Consider the following 21,437-nt stretch of genomic DNA (forward strand, 5'->3'; position numbering starts at 1 on the left):
ATTCAGGTTGAAGTAAAAAAAAAAACACCAAGAAAGAAGCCTAATCTAAAGAGTACTTCCCTTATCTTAAATGGCCAGCTTGTTCAGCATCATGTGTATGGGAGTATGAGGGCACTGCATCTTCAGGAGAGATCTGCAGAGACATGCGTCTCCATGGTAAGTCGTGGAAAGTGAGTGAGCGCACAAAGGGAGAGATGAAGGGTCAGAGAGCAGCTCCAAGGTTAAGACAAAGGGAGGCATCCTATTCAAGGAGTATAGGTGTTTGTCAAGGGCCTTATCTCCTTGAATTAGAGTGATGAAGTGACCCCCAATATCCAGGCATGTTGAGTTGCTCACTCCAACACCTCATTTAATTTCATTTCTATGTATATTTAGAGTTGCCAGCAGGCCTGGAGCCCCTTTGATAGAGGCTTAATATGTGGAAGTGAGCAGCTGAAGCTTTTAAGAGCACGGAGGTAAATAATATCCTGTTAAACCTCTATTAAAAATGTAGGACCTTTTCTTTAGGTTGTTGGTAATCATAACAGAACCAAGTCGTCACAGCTGCAAGTTTAAAATTTATTTGTTCTGCTGTATTTCCCAAAGCACGTAAACATGGGTATAATTGTTTATAGCACACACAATCCTTCTGTGCAGAGCTTTGCAGTTAGGGTCGGGGTGATCTTAATTAGCCTGACCTTGATCCAGTGTATCTATTTTTATCTTGACTTAATCACACGTTGCTATGGCTTCCCATTTTCTTAAGCAAAGGGCTTCCTCATTTGAATCCTGTCATTATAATCAAAGGCAGAAGCATCTGTCAACACAAGTTGACAAAGAGCACTCAAAACACCGTATACAGATAAACTGTTATGTGTGGCTCGGAATGGTTAGGGGAAATATCTGTGTATCAGAATGATCACAGTTTGAATATTTGGTAAACAACAGCCTTCTACAAAAATAAGAGAGGCTGAAAAGAAAAGATGTTTCAAGGCATGATGAAGAAGCCCCTCGCCTACAGTTGAAGAGTCTTAAAACGGAATAAAGAAATTTGTTGCAGACTTAATTGGATGTATGTTTTTTGTACTGAGCAGGACTTGAAAGCTTGCTGTTTTGTGATAGTTTGGTTGGTCATTACAAAAAGGTGTGCATGACTTTTGTCTGGAAATTTTTCTGTGGACCAGCACACCTACCTTCAGTCAGAAAATCTGTTGGTCCAGTTGAGGCCTTACTCTTGGGGTGATCTGCAAATCGGGGGGGGGCATTCAGAATTTTTGGGGACAAATTATGGATACTCAGGATTTTAGAGGGCCAATTTCCCCCACTTTCAATGGCTTTTGCCAGCCCATGGCACACAGCTGATCTCTTTGAATATTTGCCTGAGATCTCTGTATCATAGATATATATCTTATGAAAATAGTTTTATTATTTATTTTGAACATTTATTAGGTACCTTTCCTCCATAACATAGTTTAGGGTTGCTTATCATATAGAAAAAACTCACATAAAATAAAATACATTTAAAATATGAAACCAAAATTTAAAATCAGAATTCAGGACCTATTCCCCACTCGCCTTGTTCCAGTCTCATTGCTCCTTTTCCCTCTGCACTTCTGCTGGATTTCTCACAAGCTGCCCCAGGGCAACGAGTTGCTCTGCCTCTCTTCGTTCCCTCTGAAAACCAGATTCTGCCTGCCATGGAGGGAAGACAGAAAGGCCTGTCCATGGAGTTGCAAAGAGTCTGACTCGACTGTGCGACTGAACTACAGCAACAAACTCGCCACCCCGGGGCAGCTTGTGTGAAATCCAGCAGAAGCCCTGCGGGAAAAGGAGCAACGAAACCAGAACAAGGTGAGTGGGGATTCGGTCCAGGATTCCTAATAACTTAACTAAATGCAGTCCTAAATAAAATTGTCATGAATTGTCTCCTAAATATCAAAAGTGATGGGGCAAGGTGCACCACCCTGAGGAGGTTTTCCATAATTATGAGGCTGTCACTGAAAGGATCCTTTGTCATCTACCCACCAAACAAGCTTCATTGATAAACGAGACAGTCAGGAGGATCTCTCCCCAGAAAAATCCTGGACAGAAATATATAGGAGAAGATGAGTCTACAGATATTCCAGTCTCAAGCCAAGTACAGCTTTCAAAGTCAGAACCAACACCTTGAATTGGGCTCAAGAGTGGATCAGTAGCCAGTGTATTTGCTGTAATATCAGGGTCACATGCTCCCAATAGCTAGTCCCAACCAGCAGTCTAGCCTCTGAACTCAGTCTAGTCTAGATGTAACTAAGGCATGGATCACTGTAGCAAGATCTAACTGACCCAGGAATGGACTCAGTTAACACACTAATGAAAGCCGGGGAAAAGCACTCTGGGTCACCTGATTTTCTAAGGTGACTGTTGAGTCAAGTAGCACTCCCAAGCTGCAAACCTGGCTTCTCAAGGGGAATGTAACCCTGTACAAGACAGGAGAAATCTCAAGTCCCAGGACTGCCTTTCTACTAACCTAGAGAACCTCTGTCTTGTCAGGATTAAGTTTCAGCTTGTTCACCCTCATCTAGCCCATTACTGACTCAAAGCACTGGTTCAGAACATCAACAGCATCCTTAGAATTAGGAGGCAAAGAAAGCTGGAGCTGGACATCATCTACATATTTGTGCCGCTTCAGCCCCAGCTTCCTAATTGTATTCTAGTTTTATACATGTCTGAGGAAGGTATGGCAATATCATTGCATACATGATGGGTAGGACTGGATTAAAGGTTAAGAACTGAAACACTGGAACTCACTAAACGAGAACCAAACATTGGGACCCGCCTGACCGTTTATTCTCTTCCGTGGGGAGTGGTTTGTGTTTAAAACAATTTATTATACTGTAATATATTGTAATAACACTTATCATTTGTTATTAAAAATTAGTACATATACATTACATTTTCTCCCCCTCCCCCCTTTTGGTGACCCTTGGCAGTGTATTTTAATTAAATTGCTAAAAAAAGGTAATCAATTTAGTCTGTTTAAGAATCTCCATAAAAAAGAAAGCATCATAAAGCAAAAAGAGAAAAGGAAAAAAAAACCCATATGTTATAATTATAATCCATCTTCATAGTAATCAAAGAATCAAAAGAACGAAAAAGATATATTCCAATAGTCTTGCTTTTTTTACTATAATCCATTCAACGTTCCTTTATAATTTAATCATTGTCAAAGATCGCCAAATATCCCTTAACATTCCATTGTTTTTCAACATATTTTTGAAATTTTCCCCACTCATTTTTGAACTTCTCTAAATCATGTTCTTTTAAGAGTCTTGTAAACTTGTCCATTTCACTCCAATGCATAACTTTTAGAGTCCATTCAGTGGGGAGTGGTTATCCAAGTTGGTTAGGTCATACCTCCTCTCACTCCTGGTAGGGCTACGCAGATTTTTGCAACGATCAGTATCAAAGAGATCAAAGGCTGACTCTCCAGTCGTGTCCAAGACATGCTCTATATGCCCTCCGCATGCATTTGTCCTTCTGTTCTTCATCTTTTCCTTTTTTGCAGGGTGGGAAGGGGATGACTTCTCCCCACTGAAGAGAAGAAAAGTGGCTGCACTACAAATTCCAACTACTGAGGCTCTTGTGGAAAAGGCTGCTGATGCCACTGCAGCTCTGGTTGAATGAGTGGTCACTCTGCTGGGTGGGGCTAAACCTTGTGCCTTTAAATATGCATTGCTTGACCCAGGAAATATAGGAGATTTTGACACTCTGTTTCACAAATTTTGGCTACTGTGCAACGTGAATAAGGAATCCAAGAGTCTGAAAGAAGCTCTCCTCTTCAGATAAATGTGGAGAGCTCTACTCACTTGTGTCACATCTTTCCCTTTGGATGTTTTGAGTTTGGGCAGAAGAAAGTTAGCATCCACTGACTGATTGCAGTGTAACGCCAGGTTTACCTTGGACTTGAAGGAAGGGACTGTTCTTTGAGACATGGAGTCCTTTTGGAAAACACAGAACTCTTTCCTGGATGAAATGCTGCAGTCTCTGACACCCTCCTGGCCGACATAACAGCTACCAGCAAAGCCACCTTCCATGACATGAACAAGTTCTGCTGATTTTAATGGTTTAAAAGGGGCTTTTGTGATAGCCCAAAGCACTGTTGAAACATTCCAGGTGGGAAATCTGTGCATTACAGGCAGGGCCTATTGCCTCGTTCCCATTAAGAAGCATTTTATGTGTCTATTTGTTGACAAGTTACTTAGCCTATGATAGCCTAAGATGGCACTGAGGGCTGCAACCTGTCTCCATAATGTGGTGGGCTTCAGGCCTAGCTTCCATCCCTCATATAGAAACATAACAAAGTCCTTGTAAGAAGAGAGTAGATTTTTCAATGTCTTCTTGTGTGTCCATTTCTTTGTTTATGTGCATGTGCGTTCGTGTGTGTGTGTTCACCTAGAAGTTACAGTGTCTTCTGGTGACTGACCCCTACTGGGGGCATAGATGATATTCAGAGAAGTGGCTGGGTAAAGCCTGCCCCTGCCTCCCAACTGCTGATATTTCAAGGAGTTCTCCCATCCAAGTACTTGCTAGAGTCGACCCTTAGTTTCTGAGATCTGATGAGATCGGGCTAGCCTGGGCTATCCAGGTCAGGGCTTGTGTGCCCATTTCTTGACCGTGAGCCATGTAGGGCTGCTAACCCTGCCCATTTTCAAAAAAACACTTTTCTGGTGCCAAGAAAGTTGGCGACTACCCTGCCCCATAGCATTTGTTTGAGAGAAAAAAAAAGGGGTGGGGGGAGAGAGATTGAGCGATAACAATTACCCCAAGCAAATGTTGTTATGACACACATTCTTCTAGATACTCATGAGCAGGCTTTACTAAAAGCATTTTATCTCCCAGTTAATATTCACTTGTTCCCTTGTAAAAATGAGCCCATAGTCTGCACATTTCCCATCTTCAAGTCAGATGAATGTGGAGTAGCTTCCAAAAAAGCTTCGAGTTCTAACACAGTGGCCCCCAGAATCCAAAAAGCCCAATGCTGCCAGGCTTGAACTGATGAATTTTCATTAGTCTGCATCTACAGCTTTTCCTTGGATCAGAAAGTCTGTCAACTTGCTTTGTATATCTACAGGCTGAACACATATAAGGCAATCAGGCACTGGTCATGAGAAAGACTTTGTGGGCATTTTCATAGGTATACTTTCAGCCTCTACCTGCTAACATTTTGAGTTCCATATGAGTGCACAAGCGTTAACAAATGAACACTAAGAAGGGCTAAAAATGTATCTTGGGGCACCAATTGGCGCTAAGGGAATTCCTGGCACCTTCATTCACCAGTGATTGAACATATATCTGTGCATGTGGAGCTGATAGGAGATCTGGAATCACATCTTCTCTCCAGAGATCAGTTCCCCTGGAGAAAATAGCTGCTTTGGTGGGTGGACTCTATAGTGTCATTATCCCGCTGAGGTCCCTCCCCTCCCCAAACTCCACCATCCTCATGCTCCACTCCCAGTTCTCTGGAAATTTCCCAACCTGGAGTTGGCAACCCTAGACATCATGCAGGAAAGTGCATGTTTGAAGTATATTCTGTATTTGTTGTGGCAACTTGTTTATAATCTTTTTGACAGCAAACAGTAAACTCCAGTGTGTTTTTGTTCATGTATGTTCTGATTTCCGATAAGCCAATGCCAGTAACAGTCTCTTGGGAATAGATCCAGGATTTTATTGGATTTCAACTTTGTACCACTTTGCATTCTCACATTCTAACATGTTACTGTTTTATTGGTTTCCCATGCTAATGCAACCCAGATCAAAGGTTTTCTGAATTTGCTAATTTTACAATTCTGCTTTTGGATTTTAACTTTGCACTACTTTGCATTCTAAACCCCAGCAGCTATATGTAGCTCTGCTTACTGTACCTCATTCCTCATCTGAAGAAGTGTGCATGCACACCATAGTTTACATTCTGAATGTAGGGCTGAGAGAGACCAGTTGGCACAAGGCCAGATAGCTTACATTCTGAATAAAAGTTTGTTGGTCTTAAAGGTACTACTTGACTCCTGCATTGTTCTACAGCCTTTTGGGAAGTCAGTCCCCAGTATGTGACTCTGTGCTAAATGGCCATTAGAGGGCGCCATACACTCACTGAACTATTAGTGGAACAGGCCAGCAGGCGTCTCACTTTCCCAGTAACACTGTAATTGTAACATGCTATATGTAGCTGTGTGGCTTTTTCTTCAGTTAATGCCCTTAACCGTACAGGAAGCATGCATACAGATGTGAAATGATTTCCCCCTACCCCCAATCTTTTTTTTTCTCCAATCGAAAGAGTAGAGCATTTTGTGAGCACTGAAAATAATTGTTATGAAATATTTTCTCTTTCCGATTGAATGGAATGCTTTTTTAAAGATTTTACTCCCTCAGAACCTATAACATGTAGATTTAAGCATAACACAACCTGCAGTGTTAGGGAATGACAAGCAGGAGACCCACAAGGATTTGTTGGGGGGTGGGGATCTTGTTTTCTCCTCCACCACTATTTCCCTCCCCTGAAACCTCTCATAAATTCTTCATTTGTTGGATTCCTTCCCACCTGCCTGCCAGCCTACCCTTATCTAATTACCTGTCTTCAGCCACCACCACCACCCCCCCGCCCGCAACCATAGGGCTGTCAGATCTCCTGGCATGATGTGCAGTTTCCTGTTCTCTTTTGCCACCTCCGCTGAGAGTGTCTCTGTGCTGGGAGAAGCAGTGAAGTCACTGACATCTTTGTGTCACTTTTGTGTTTTCACCAGAAGTTACTTAGTGACGTTGCCAATGTCACTACAACATCCCCGCTCCCAACCCTCCTGCCAGTTGCCAAGCTTGGCCTGGCAACCCTAGGCAGCCTCTACTTGAGAAAACTCAGTAGTGTGGTGCTGGCTGCTGGACCCGGCCCAGTTGCACAGGGGGAAACCTGCAAGGAGGCACCTAATTTTCTGTGTATCCCCTTCCCCACAATGTTTCCTCTTGGCTACACCCATATCCGTATCTTTCCTGTTTCCTTCTCTCCGTCCCACCCAGCAACCAACATATGTTTTGTCTGCCGCCCATCAACAATATTTATTATTTTATTTATACCTTGCCTTTCTCCATTTCATCATCACAACCACCCTGTGAGGTAGGTAGGGCTGAGAGAGACCAGTTGGTACAAGGCCAGCCAGTGAGCATCCATGGCAGAGTGGGGATACAATCCTGGGTCTCCCAGATCCAATCCTAAAACTCTAGGTTTTGTAGGGGGGCTGCAGTTGAGCAGCAGCAAGCAACTGCACCTGAGTTAGCAATGCGGTTTACAGAGCAGCAAGTCACCCAGTGGTTGCATCCAAGCATGGCCATGATTCCTTCTCCCTGGAATGGGTTGACTTTCATGGATGCCTCCCAGTGGGCCAGTGCTCCTACACTTGGGCTGAGCCAGCCTTGCAGCAGAAACGCTGCACGCAGTTCATGAAAATTGCACACTACGGGAGAGGGGGTGCCCAAGCCCTGCATGAGGCAAGGAAGGCAGTGTCTGGCCTGCCCAAGCTGCACTCGAGGTGGCTCCTGGCAAACTGGAAGGGGTGCCCAGACTTTGGGGGGCATGGCAAGCAGGGACAGATAGACTCTCTTTGGAGCCGAGGTAACCCAGAGATGGGGCCATTTTTCAGTTTTCAAAAGTTTTTATTAGTTTCAGAAAAGTTTAGAAAATAGGGATCAGGGAAAAGGGAGGATGAAAGCACAATACATTCTGGCCTTGTTTTATATAAAATATTTTCCAAAAACAAAAGGTGTCAGGTACCATCTATAAAACATTTTATAAAGGTTTTCTTTAAAAGTTACTGAGCTGGTTAATTTAACATTAAACTTCCAGAGTCTTTCCCATTGTTCTAATGTGATATTATAACCAAAGTTTTTTGCCCATTGAACCATGCAGTCTTTTACAACTTCATCTTGTGTCTTCATTTGAAGACATTTGGAAATTAACTTTTCTTGTGGTCCCAAAAGGATTTTATCAAATAAGTATTCTTCAGTGGTGAAGCCTATTGCCTTGTCTTTAGCATATCTGGATTCAACTTGCATTCTCAACCACCAATTCATTTTCATGTCCATGTTTTCCAGTTCTTCTTTGGTTTTCAGTTGATTATCTTTCCCCAACAGATCATCATACCTATAATTCTGGTTTAATTTAAAAAGATTTGGGTGAGTAAATGCTTCCACTGGTGAAACCCATCTTGGAATTTTTTGATAAATTTTAGGCTTTAACCATGTCCAGGTTTGATATAAAGATTTCCGAAACCAATGATTCTTAAAATAAGAGTGGCCTTCAAGTCTTTGGTACCACTAATAAGCATGCCATCCCATAGTCAAATCATGTCCTTCTAACAACAATTGTCTCTTATCTTTCAACAATATCCAATTTCTTATCCACAAAAGTGCAAATGCTTTATAGTACAATTGCCAGTCTGGCAGACCCATACCTGCTCTTAATTTGGAGTCCTGCCAAGTTTTTAATTTAATTCTAGATTTTTTGCCTTGCCACACATATTTGACAACCAACTTGTTTATTTCTTGAAAAAATCTACTGTTTAAGAATATTGGGATAGTTTGAAACAAAAATAGTAACCTTGGTAAAATATTCATCTTCATTAGGGCTATTCTTCCCATTAAAGATAAGTTCAAATCATGCCATTTTTCCAAATCTTTTTTAATTTCTTTAAGTAGTTTGTCATAATTATCTGCTTTTAAATTACTGCATCTGTTTAAAATCACCACACCTAAATATTTGATTCTTTTTTCATACAAAAATCCTGATTTTTGCTGGAAGGCCTGAATTTGTTCCGCCGTCATGTTCTTTGTCAAAAATTTTGTTTTATAATGATTAATTTTTAATCCTGCCCAATAACCAAATTGTTTAATCTTGTATATATATTGAGTCCATTGGTTGTTCTAATTTAAAAACTAAGTCATCAGCAAACGCTCTAAGTTTATATTGTTCATCTTTTATCACAGCTCCCTTTATGCTTGTATCTTCCCTTATTTGGTTGTTCAGTACTTCTAAGGATAAAATTAAAGTAAAGGAGACAGTGTACAGCTTTGTCTCCTTATTCCTGCTTCTCAGACATACATCCAAAAGAAATATAGTAGAAGTCACTTATGCTAGTAGAAGAATGCTTATTGCTTATCTTGAAGTTGCTTGAAGATCCAGAATGAAGAGTGTTGAAAAGTAGAGAAAAAGGGAAGCCGGTGGCTAACTCTTTGGCCATTTAAAAATGGCGATCGGAACGATGAGGCTTGGGAAAAGCGGGATCGGGAAGCAGCTGCCTCCGCTGACATTCCCGATCTACCATTCTGATTCCCCTGCCTTCTGGGACCCTTCCTGCGACCCAGAGTCAAGTCATCCTTCGAGGGGCGACCCCTCAACGAACCAATTTGGAAGCAGCTCAAGACGCGACGGTCCGAGCCACTTTTAATGGCAAGCCGCCAAAACCGGAACCCATTCAGGGCCATTTTTCAATCCTAGTTTGCTCCTTACTATTCCTTCAAAGGCCAAAACAACCCTGGAAAGTGCTCTGACACTCCCCCCTGGCTTTTACTGACAGAAGCCAAGATTTGAAAGCTGGCAATGTTGTGTAGTTGTTTGTTTCTTAAAGCTACAGGGGTTGCTTCTATTTTTGGGGGAGGGGAGCTTAACCCTCCCCAAGTTTAAAAAAAGATTTCAGATTTGTTTGCCAACCTGAGGCATTTTTCAGGTTTGTAGAATTCTGTCTTGTCTCTCCATAGTTTCAGTGTCTGGATTTAACTATTTACGGATTTGGCCATGTTGAGAATTGGATATACTGACGACACACCCCCATACTTAAAGAAGTCATTACCACATGACAGTGTGGAAGGGGCCTCATGTTTAACTTAGCTTTTTTCAAAAGGACTGAGCAGATTCATGAGGGAGTCACATGGACACATGAAACTGCCTTATACTGAATGAGATTATCAGTCCGTCAAAGTCAGTAGATTGGCAGCAGCTCTCCAGGGCCTCAGGTCAAGGTCTTTCACATTACTTACCACCTCATGCTTTAAACTGGAGATGCTGGGGACTGAACCTGGGACCTTCTGCATGCTAAGCAGGTGCTTTGCTACTGAGCCACAGCTCAACAGCTATTAGCCATGACTGTTACACATTACATACACAGGCAGTTAACTTCTGATATCCTGCAGCCCATTAAGTGAGCAGCAGGGCTTTCTCCGCTTCTTGTTTCCTAGAGTGGCCAGTAAGTAGATTTTCAATGGATCTTGGGTCTGAACTATCAAAGGCAATTCTTTCATTACCAGAGCAATGGATTCCATGAGCTCACAAGAGCACAGAAAAAGTATTGAGCGTAGTGTTGGGCATAGGATTCTGAGAATTTTAGCTTTCAGTTTTACTAAAGCAGCTTTCTGACACTTGTGGCTGCAATGCAATGATGCATTCAAAGAGTGTCGATAATAGCTACCGAAACCTCAGAAACCAGAAAGGTACTAATATGAGTTCTTGCATGCTTACCCCAGTGGGCAAACAGTAGCTCCCTCGGGACATTCCAGATCTGGAAAATTGTGTGTGTGTGTGTGTGAGGCTTAGCACCTCCTGCTCCTAAGGTTGTTAACTTGCAGGTGGAGACTTGAGATCTCTCAGAATTACCACTGATCTCCAGACTACAGAGATCAGTTTCCCTGGAGTGTGAAATCAGCTTTGGAGGGCGGACTGTATGGTATTCTACCCTGCTGAAGTCTCTCCCCTCTCCAAACTCCTCCCCCCTCATGCTCTACCTCCAAATCTCCAGAAATTTTTCAACCCATCATTGGCAACCCTACTTACTGAGGGCCCAATTTGAATTAAGCCCATGAGCACATGAAAATTTAAATTTCAAGTTTTCTGTACAGAATAACTAGAATGATAGGTAGATTTCCATTGGACTTTTAGTGACTGAAGCGGCCCCATGACTGAAGCAGCAGTACTGCAGTACTGTGGTCTGAACTCTCTGCTCACGACCTGAGTTCAATTCCAGCGGAAGCTGGATTCAGGTAGCCAGCTCAAGGTTGACTCGGCCTTCCATTCTTCTGAGGTCGGTAAAACGAGTACCCAGCTTGCTGGGGAGAAAGTGTAAAAGACTGGGGAAGGCAATGGCAAACCACCCCGTAAAAAGTCTGCTGTGAAAATGTTGTGAAAGCAACGTCACCCGAGAGTCGGAAATGACTGGTGCTTGCACAGGGAACCTTTCATTTCCTTTCCTTTAGTGACTGAGGGTGGGAGTTTGAGTGGTCTGCTGTTAGTGTTTCTCTCCATGATAGAATAAACCATGCAGTGGTAAAAGCTCTGCATGCATTGTGCAACACAGAACATAGGTTTGCTCAATTTGATAAGCAGAACTCAGGTTGCAGAACTCAGTTTTCCTTGATATAGAATTTGGATTGCTTGGCTGCAGAGTTTTTATTTATTTTTAACCATCAAGTACACATAATCCTGAGCACAACTCCACCACCACAACTATCAGCATTTTGACAATCTGTCTCAGATATTTCTTCCGTCTGCTGACTCCAGCTCTGGGATCAGGAGAGGGCTGTTGGTTGCCTTGATGTATCATAGGTAAAAAAAATAAAATGCTATTTCTCTTTTATTAGACATGCTGCAGGAACTTACTTTGGCTGGCTTAATGTGGCTGATATAAGTGGTAGCTGTAGCAATTGCTATGCTTGGAGGCTTATTAGTAAGCGTTGCCCAGTAAAACAACTCTCCATGCTGTGAGCCAGTTCAGTATAAGTGGAGCGCTCTGGAAAGGGTCTGCATGGTCCGTATCCCTGTTCAGCTCTTAAGATATTTTCATGGAACTCCAGGGGTCTTTTTCAAAAAGAAAAAATAACACAGCACATAAATGACATGTTTCAAAGAGTTTCATATAGTTATCCTTGCAAAAGCCATGTAAGGTCATGTATATAGAATGCCATCAAGTTGTAGCTGACTTATGGCAACACCAGTAAGAGGATTTCAAAGCAAATGAGAAGCAGATGTGGTTTATCAGTGCCTTCTTCTCCGGAGTGTTCTTTGGTGGTTTCCTATCCAAGAATGGACCCTGCTTAGCTTCTGAGATCTGATGAGATCAGGCAGTACCATGCCGCTTTCCCTCTCCTTTAAGATTAGCCCACATTATTATAAACGTATGAAGTGATCTTCTACCAAGTCAGACTGTTGGTCCAGCTAGTAGGAGCAGTCTTGACCAACTCTTGTTACTTTTCTTTAGCTAGGACGTTTTTGTATGAAAAGTGGGCACTCTGCTGTTGAGTCAGTATTGCAGAGAATGGGAGTTCTAAAGCTGGGAGAATATTGACAGCTAGGTCTACCTGGTAATAGTTGAGGTGAGATTGAACAAGTAATTCCTTGCCTCACAACTCTCCCCACACCCAGCTCAAAACAGCCAAAGTCCTTCTGCTTTGAAAGGCACAATACCTGGTTGTTACAGCTGGGAATTTCAAGAAACCCCCTCTCCTGTTAGTTGTTGGGTGTTCTGTGCAGAAACTGAAAACAGTTTTGTTTTCTGTGGATTTTGGCAGGACCAAATTATAAAGAAAATGGAAACAGACAGAGTAAAGGGCTCCAGCCTGTAGACGACTTGTCTCTTGTGAAGTTGGCTCCCCTTCGAACCATTCCTCAATTATGATGCAAGTCTAGGCTAAAATAAGTTGTTCTCAAGAGGCAGTGAGAAAGCTTGGATTCAAAGAAAAGGTAAAAAAGCCTGAGAATAGTGCTGCACAATGTTCCTTTTGCATTTGGAAATGGATCCACTGGGATCATGTTTGCACTTCCAGAACAGCACATAGTTTTCACTGGCAAAAACATCAAGAGTTAAGGAAACTTTAGCATGTGGAAACAGAACTTTAAATTTGCATTTCAAACCAGTCCTTCTGGAGCTGAAAGTAGGATTTGGCTGCCAGTGGTAGAACATTGCTAGGATTAGAGTGACTTCTCCTTCCAAACCCACACAAAACAGTCAAGAGCGCTCATGTCTCAAGGCTGCTTCACATATTTTATGTGGTGGCATGCCTGTCTTTTGCCTCGCTTTCACTGTGCATGTCCATCAGGGTTTTGTTTGGGGTTTTTTTTGGTTCTGCATTGTTTTTCTTTTCTTCATAATTCATTTCACTTTCTGTTCACTTTTCCTGAGATTTCTGAGAGTGTTTTTGTGCCGGTTTTCCCCGTGCTTTGCTTCCAAGCCAAAGTTAATTCAAAAGTATACAGATTCCCTCAAGTTTCTTCTCCACCCTTTCCCTGTATCTCCTAGGCCACTCCCATGTCCACATCCAGGTCATTCTGCCTACTTTCTATCTTCCACCATTCATCAATGTATCCGTTGTTATTTTACATTTGAGCTTTTTTACAAGTGGAATGGGTCTAGCATTATGCAACTCCCGCTAGTTTCATGCCACTTGTAAAACAATGACTCCAGCTGGGTTGCCCTCTACTCCGTACTTGCACCGAGGTCTTTAGGAACATCTTTGGCCCCATGAATCACAACGAGCTCAATCTAGAGCTGAAAAGCAAGTTGTGAGAGATCTGTGAGGACAGCCAGAAGTGCTGGGACTACAGTTTCCAGACTGAGGACCCACTGCCTGGCCTGGAAAATCTGCTGTGGGAAGAGGTGGAGGGCTACTCCATGCCTGCTTTCTACCTGGAGACCCTGCAGGTTGGGAGGTGCCTATTCCCGGTACTGGTGATCTGAGCCAAGCTTCTACTGCCTGGCAGCACCAAGGCACCTGTTGCAGCAGAGCCCAGAGATTATCCCCAGAAGCTGAGGCATTCTTCTGCTTTGGCTGTCCTGACCAGCCCACAGGACAAGCCTGCTGCCTTGGCCAGCACCATAGCAGGGACCAAGGAGCATCTCAACCAGGAGAACTCAGCTGGTCAATTTAACAACTTCTCAGGGATTATACCCAAGCCTGTGCCATGCATGGCTACAGCTCTGAAAAGAGCATCTTCAACCAGTTTAAAAATAAATCTGATACAATGGTACCACTGCCACTGCAAACTTATGCCACAATTGTTAAAAAAGAATAGTGTGTAAGGCCATTCCAAAATGACATTCTACCCCAATTTAGAAAAAATGCATTTTAAAAATTGTAGCTGCAGCATGAATACACCAGGAGAAAAAGAATAGTGTGTAAGGGCATTCCAAAGAATCTGAATTCAAACTTAAAGGCTTTTTGCTCAGAAAAATCTTCAGTAAGTTGTCTATACATAATAGGCCTTTGTGACTGTGACCAAACATACCTGTGGAATTCTTGCATTTGCAAAGATGGGGCTACCACAATTGTACATTATCTTTTTACATGCACAAACAAAACATTGAGAAATTGCCTTGGTTTCTCATATGATGGAGAGGGACGGTGGCTCAGTGGTAGAGCATCTGCTTGGGAAGTAGAAGGTCCCAGGTTCAATCCCTGGCATCTCCAAAAAAGGGTCCAGGCAAATAGGTGTGAAAACCCTAAGCTTGAGACCCTGGAGAGTCGCTGCCAGTCTGAGAAGACAATACTGACTTTGATGGACCAAGGGTCTGATTCAGTATAAGGCAGCTTCATGTGTTCATGGGAAACTCCAGAAACAGCTTTGTAGGTGGGGAGAGAACACTGGAAGGCTAACGACACAGTTATACCAATCAGAGTTATACTATTCCAAGCCCATTGACTTCAGTGGATTTAGAACAGTGTAACTTTCCTTAGGACTGCATTGTTAGTCTTTGGACATGTTCCAGTTTATCTATATTATTCTTAATTGTGGTGCTTAAAATTGAACACAATACTCTAGGTGAGGTCTAACTAGATTAGAACAAAGCAATATCATCACTTCGCTTGATCTGGACACTATACTTCTATTGATACAGCCCAAAATCACATTTGCCTTTTTTACGATATCAGACTAATGACTCATGTTCAGTGTATGGTCCACTAAGACCCCTAGATCCTTTTCGCACATGCTACTGCGAAGACAAGTCTCTCTCATCCTGTAATTATCTTGTATTTGATTTGTCCTACCTTGTAACACAGCAGGGGACCAGGACGAGCCTTCTACTGGCTGCCACCACTCTGGTAAGGGTCTCTATGGGAGTCACAGAGCATCCAACCACCCCTGTATCTTCCTTATTAGCAAAACCTTTTAACTGTGACCATAGAGATGTGAGGACCCAGGCAGTTTAACAGTGGCAGTTTAACAGTGACAACAAGCAATTTAACAGTAACAACAAGCAATTCACACAACACACAATAAGTGTGTTGTAAAACTTCTTAGCGCACAGTGAATATACAAACAGTAGAGGTTGGTATAAAGAAATAAACAGCCCTGACACAACTAGCTGTATGTTTCCTTCCTCTGATACCAAAGGTTCACCTTCCTTTAGTGAGGGAACCCTCCTGCTGCTGCAGTCTCTCCAGAGAGAACCTTTCTACCTTCAGCTTTTCCGAGAGAGAATAACTTCCCTTTCTTGCTGGGCCTTTTATGCTTTTCTTCCAGGTCCCACCCATTCTGGGCCAGTTTTCCCTTCAAAAACTCTACTACCCAATCAGAGGAACAGAAAGGGTCTTGGGAGATGTAGGTTCACTAGGCACTCATACGCAGGCTTCTCTGAAGCCTGTAAACCTCACTAGGCCTAGGATGATAACACATCTAAATGCAGAACTTTACATTTATCCCTGTTAAAATTCATTTTATTTGTTTTATCCTAGTTTTCCAGCCCATCAAGATCATCCTGTATCCTGACTCTGTCTTCTACTCACTGTATTTGCTACCCCTCTCAATTTAGTATATCTGCACTGATTTTTAGCCTTTATGGCCACAAGGCTGCTGCTGTTTGTTCTTTTCATAGTCACTGATGTTCACAAGGCAATGACAACAGCTGTAAAGTCTCTGAAGAGTTGGAAATGCAGCTGAACTCAAAGGAAACGAGGTTTCACTGACCTTTGGAATGAGCATGTTGGAGGGGTTATATGGCCAGCTCTTCTAACAGGGATAATTCCTACACTGTTCAGACCAGCCAAAGTGGCAGACCTCGTAAAGACCTAAACATTGGTAAGCTTCGCCACCCAATGCCTTGACTCAGTTCAGTTTATGGGCTTTTGGTACTTACTACAGCCCACTAATGATCTCTGTGGTATTTGACCTTGTAAACACTCCAGACAGAGAATTAATAACTTCATACAGGCCTGTTTGGACAAGGATAGCTGATGTGTTGCTTTATGCTTGGTCTAGGTATTTACAGTTGGACCCACCCTATGTCATGGAGAGGACCATTCGCACCTTTAAAAAGTAAAAATAACCAGTCATGAAAAGTAGGGTGGTACATGTCTTCCTTTCTCCTCTTCTTTCATAGTCACATTTTTAATTAAGAGGGGCAGTCCGAGTGTTCAGTGCATCAGTGAACCACAAAGAGCTGATCTTGGGAGTTTACTGCAACCACTGGCATTGGGTTACATTGTTCTCCCCATGTTTAAATTGATAATTAATTGCTGCTGTACTCTTTATAGTCTTTAATTTATTATGTATTTAGAAAATATATGTTCTGCCTTCCCAGAGACCTGCTCACAAAGTAAAAATGAGATAATAAAATCATAAAAGCAACAACATAATAATTATCAATGATAGCAGAAGCCATTAAATCAGCATAAGACAACATCCATAAAATCCATAAAACAGTCCTTAGGCTACACACATACCATAAATAACTAAGTCCCTTATTATTCTGCACAGTGGTGTTCATCCAAATGTGCATGTAATCTTTCATACAATTGGCAATTGCACTAGGGTTGCCAGGTTCATTTGAGATACTGGCAGAGGTGGGCGGGTGAGATGTTCCATGAGAAGGAAGTGTTACTATCCTGATCCTCCAGGATCGTCGTCCAACCCCTTGCACAATGCAGGAAATTCACTGGAAATGACGTTTCATGCCATGCCTGTGTCACTCAGAAGTGACATAGACGTGTTGGGGGTAATACTCTGGTTTTTGGGCAAAACTCTATAGTAAAATTGCCCTCAAACCATAGAGTTTTACCTAAAAACCACCCACTGTGCCCATGTCACTTTCAGGTGATACAGGCATGGTGTGCAACATTGCTGGGGGGAGGGATTTCCTCCCACCAGCCAGCTGGCGGCTGGTGAGGGGCAGGAGCCTGCAAAATTAAAAGAGCCCTCACCCCCAACTGGGGAATGACAAGCCTAAATTGCACTATTCACCTTTTTAGCAGAAAGTGGTATGGCTTAACTCCAACTTTTCACTTCCTGTCCCTAGCAGTTTGTCAGTACTATTGCTGATTTGCTAAAAAGGCTGATAGGAAGAGGAACTGACTGTGTGGTTGTTGGCTCAAAATTTAAGCTACCTTGGCATGAATCTTTTCAAGCATAGAATATACTTAGCCTTGGGCACAGGGAGACAGTGGAATAGACATTCTCCTGTCAAGTGGCTTGGATTATGGTCCAGGTCTGGTTGTGTTTGCATTGCGTGCTGCAGTTTATTTCTTGAAGCTGCAAGGAGTGCAGAGATTGGTAAGAAAAAATATGGATGGTGGAAGCAAACAGGAACTAGGCAGGTTCTCTTCGTGTCTATTTTTAAATGATCTGCACAGCTTCAGCTGGACTAAATTTAGAAAAGAAAAACTAATGGCTTCCTGCTTTTCCTTTCAGCACTTTCTTCAGCTATTTCCTGGCATGTGTTTTTATGGTCTAATTGCTTGGAAGGCATAAGCTGGGCAAATGGGCAAAGAATGTACGCTCTTGGGAGCTGGTGGCCAACCATATCGCTGTCATTCAGGTGAGTGGAGAAGGCCACACCAAAGCAGATGTTTATCACGTTCCAGTTGGAGGGTCCATCCCCAACCCATTCCCCATATCTGTACACTCTCCTTTGGGCATCAGAAGCGAGAGGAAACATATTTGGAGGCAAGATAAGATTGCCAACTGACCAAAAATATTCCCTGTCGCTTTAACAGGGGTTTGCTATACAATTGATGCTTTTCATGGCATGGAGCTAAATAAACTTAGCTCCATGATAATTGATAATTGCTGCGGATCAAATGGCAGGAAAGGAAAAGATAAAAGGTCCCATTTAAAAACTGACAGCTCTAAGGCTGCAGACAATTTTTTACTTACTTCCTCCCCCCTCTATACTAACAGAAGGAAGTCATTTTTGCAGATTGCAGAAGCCAGTTTATACTGATTTTGTGGGTCAGATTACTGTCCATGGGGACAGGAGATCTGTATGAATGAAGTTGACTGGCATTGAACCTCAGGAACTGGAAGAGTACACAACCCTAGTTCCACCATTTGTGAATTAAGCACTATTTGTATCTGCAAAGTCTAGTCCCATGTTTCTCTCATTCTGTAAAAGTAAAGTATCCTGTCTCAAAACAGATACTGGAGAGCTGGAAAGAGGGCAACTTAGATGATTAAGGGTTGAAGCATCTTTCCTATGAGGAAAGGCAGAAGAATCTGGGACTTCTCAGTCTAGAAACAGAGACAGCTGAGGGGGGATCGTAATAATGGTTTATAAAATTAGGCATGGGGTAGAGAGAGCTTATTCCCCCTCTCCCATAGTACTAGAACTGGGGCACACAGTGAAGTTGATGGGCAGCAGTTTTAGACAAAATGAAATACTTCTTTGCTCAACAAGTAATTAAATTATGACATTCACTGCCAGTGGATGTAGTGATTGCCATGTCCATAGATACTTTAAATGGGGGATTAGACATATTAATGGAGGACAGATCCTTCAATGGATACTAGCCATGATGAGTTAAGGGAATTAGCTATGCAGAGTTAGCATACTCCTGAACAGTAGTTCTAGGAAGCAGCCTTGGCCTCTGTACTCTGCTTGTTGGCCCTTCAGAACAATAGGTTGACTTATGAGTGAAAGGGTGTGCTGGACAAATTAGACCACTTGGATCCAGCAGGTGATGATGATTATGATGATTATGAGATTGGATTTATACCTGCCCTTAATTACCCAAAGGAGTTTCAGAGCAGTTTACAATCTCCTTTCCCTTCCCCTTCTCATAACAGACACCCTGTGAGGTAGGTAGGGCTGAGAGCTCTGACAGAAACTGCTCTTGAGCAGATCAGCTCTGGGAAAGTTATGACTGACCCAAGGTCACTCCAGCAGTTGCACATGAAGGAGTGGGGAATCAAACCCAGTTCTCCCAGATAAGAGTCCAGGCACTTAAACACTACACCACACTGGCTCTCTTAGGATAGAAAAAGGAGTTCAATTCTACATTGTTTGAGAAGATTTCCTCTTTGATTCTGTTAACCCAGTTAAAATATTAGTATGTAAGCAAATGCAATCTGTACCAGTTTATAAATGGTTAAAAGATGTGGGAAGAAAATATCAGGGTCCTAATAAAATTCTGTTTTTCTTTAGAGTGTGTCTGAAAGATACAGAACCTACTCATAGAACCTAGTGAGCTTTGCATCAGCCAGGATCAGAACTAGGAATGCCAACTGATCAGGGAAAAAATAACTTACCTGGCCAGAAATCAATAGGTTGCTAGGTCTCCCACTGTGGTTTGAGCCCCCCCCCCACTAGTAACTGTTCTGACCTGCTGGTGCTCTGAGTGGCAGCAGGAGGAAAGCTTTAAAATCTGCTGGTGTTGTGGGTGGCATGATGGCAGTTCAGGGGAATACTTGGAACAAGTGACATCACGTAGCTCTTTAAAGGCTGGCAGCCACAGAGTTTTCAGGAATTCCTAGAGCAACCTGATGTCTCTTCTGTTTTTTTCTTGAAGTGACATCATGGTGTATGCATCTCTGTGCATGATTCCCCATGTCCCTGCTCCCAAGCTTCTGCTGGTTGTCAGGTACCTCAGGCTACCCCAGTAGATGAAGCTTTTTGCAACATGCAGATAAATGGTATCACCAACTAATGTCTGCACATTGAACTGACATGCAAGACACAGACAGCAGGGCTGGTAAAAAAAAATCTAATTGGCAGTCCAATTGTGATAGAGTGGCAAAAGCCAGTTTGCTTTGTGTATGGCCTGGCATGCATTCTGCCAGCTTTGCTCACAGCGGTACAACTGGAGGGTCAGGATGGCATAACTGATCATTGTGGCTGCTGCAGGCTCAAAACATCACATTTATTTATTTATGACTTTATTTATTTATTTTTCATACTTATATCCCACCCTCCCTGCCAAGGCAGGCTCAGGGCAGCTAACAACATTTTAACACCAAACAATAAAAACAGTAAGCAACCAATTACAATAATGATCATTGTCGATCAAGCAGTTAAAACAATTTAATACAGTTTACATTTTTTAAAACAATTTTTGGTGCTAAGGTTGGTACAATACATTCAGTGATGTTGGGCATCTATGTAGTTTAACTAAAGGCCAGTCGGAATAAAGTTGTTTTGCAGGCCTTGCGGAACTGGGCAAGGTGCCGCAAGTCCCTTACATTTATATCACGCCCTCTCCGCAAGCGGACTCAGGGTGGCTAACAATTATATAAAACAATTTAAAACCGATATACATTTAAAACATTTTGTGATGCTATACACTTGATAGGCGGGATATTTCTTTTTTCTGTTAATGATCCCATGATATTTGTAGCTCCTCGGCAGTGAGAGGTGGTAGTTCTCTCCTGGATTCAGATGTTGAAGGCCTGTCAAAACAGTTCTGTATTACTGTTTCTGCGGAATTGTGAAAGATCCCACAGGGCCCTTATGGCCTCTGGGAGGGCGTTCCACATTTCTGGTGCCGCCACCAAAAAAGCCCTAGCCCGTGTAGAGCATAGCCTGGCTTCCTTTGGTCCGGGGATGGACAATAGATTTTGTGTCCCTGAATGCAGTGCTCTCTAGGGAACATGCGGAGAAAGGCGGTTCCATAGATAGGCAGACCCTCGACCATAAAGGCCTTTAAAGATCATAACCAACACCTTGAAATGAACTTGTAACGCAATGGGCAGCCAGTGCAGTTCTTTCAGCATTGGCCGAATGTGCTCCCATCTAGGGAGCCCCATCAACAACCATGCTGCAGTGTTATGCACTAGCTGTAGTCTCCGGGTTAGGGTCAAGGGTAGCCCCATGTAGAGAGCATTACAGTGATCTATTCTTGAGGTGACCATAGCATGGATCACCATAGCTAAGCCGTCATGCTTCAGAAAAGGGGCCAACTGCTGTACCCGCCGAAGATGAGAAAAGGTGGATTTGGTAGTGGCTGCTACCTGGGCCTCCACTGTCAGAGAGGACTCCAGGAGCACTTCCAAGCTCTTGACCTTACAAGAACCATTATTAGTGGCACCCTATCAAGAGCCAGCAAGGGGATCACCTTCCCTGGGCCACCCCGACTCAGATAGAGGACCTCCGTCTTCGTTGGATTCAACCAACTCAGCCTGAGCCAAGATGCTACGGATTGAAGATCCAGGTCTAGGTTTTCCGGGGTACAGTCGAAATGGC

The 21,437-nt window shown here is 42.8% G+C and overlaps 1 long non-coding RNA gene and 1 pseudogene across 1 annotated transcript in view; both read left to right on the forward strand.

Annotated features, from left to right (window-relative positions):
* The first annotated feature begins 105 nt into the window (after positions 1-105).
* LOC132567291 (cyclin-dependent kinase inhibitor 1C-like) lies at positions 106-18,436 on the forward strand (annotated as a pseudogene).
* A 551-nt stretch (positions 18,437-18,987) lies between these two features.
* LOC132566145 (uncharacterized) overlaps positions 18,988-21,437 on the forward strand; it is a 282,585-nt gene continuing 280,135 nt past the window's right edge. Inside the window, exon 1 of the long non-coding RNA XR_009555047.1 lies at positions 18,988-19,061. This is a non-coding gene — a long non-coding RNA (uncharacterized LOC132566145). The remainder of the gene's footprint in view (positions 19,062-21,437) is intronic.

Source organism: Heteronotia binoei, chromosome 2 (genome assembly GCF_032191835.1).
Source record: "Heteronotia binoei isolate CCM8104 ecotype False Entrance Well chromosome 2, APGP_CSIRO_Hbin_v1, whole genome shotgun sequence".
NCBI lineage: Eukaryota > Metazoa > Chordata > Lepidosauria > Squamata > Gekkonidae > Heteronotia > Heteronotia binoei.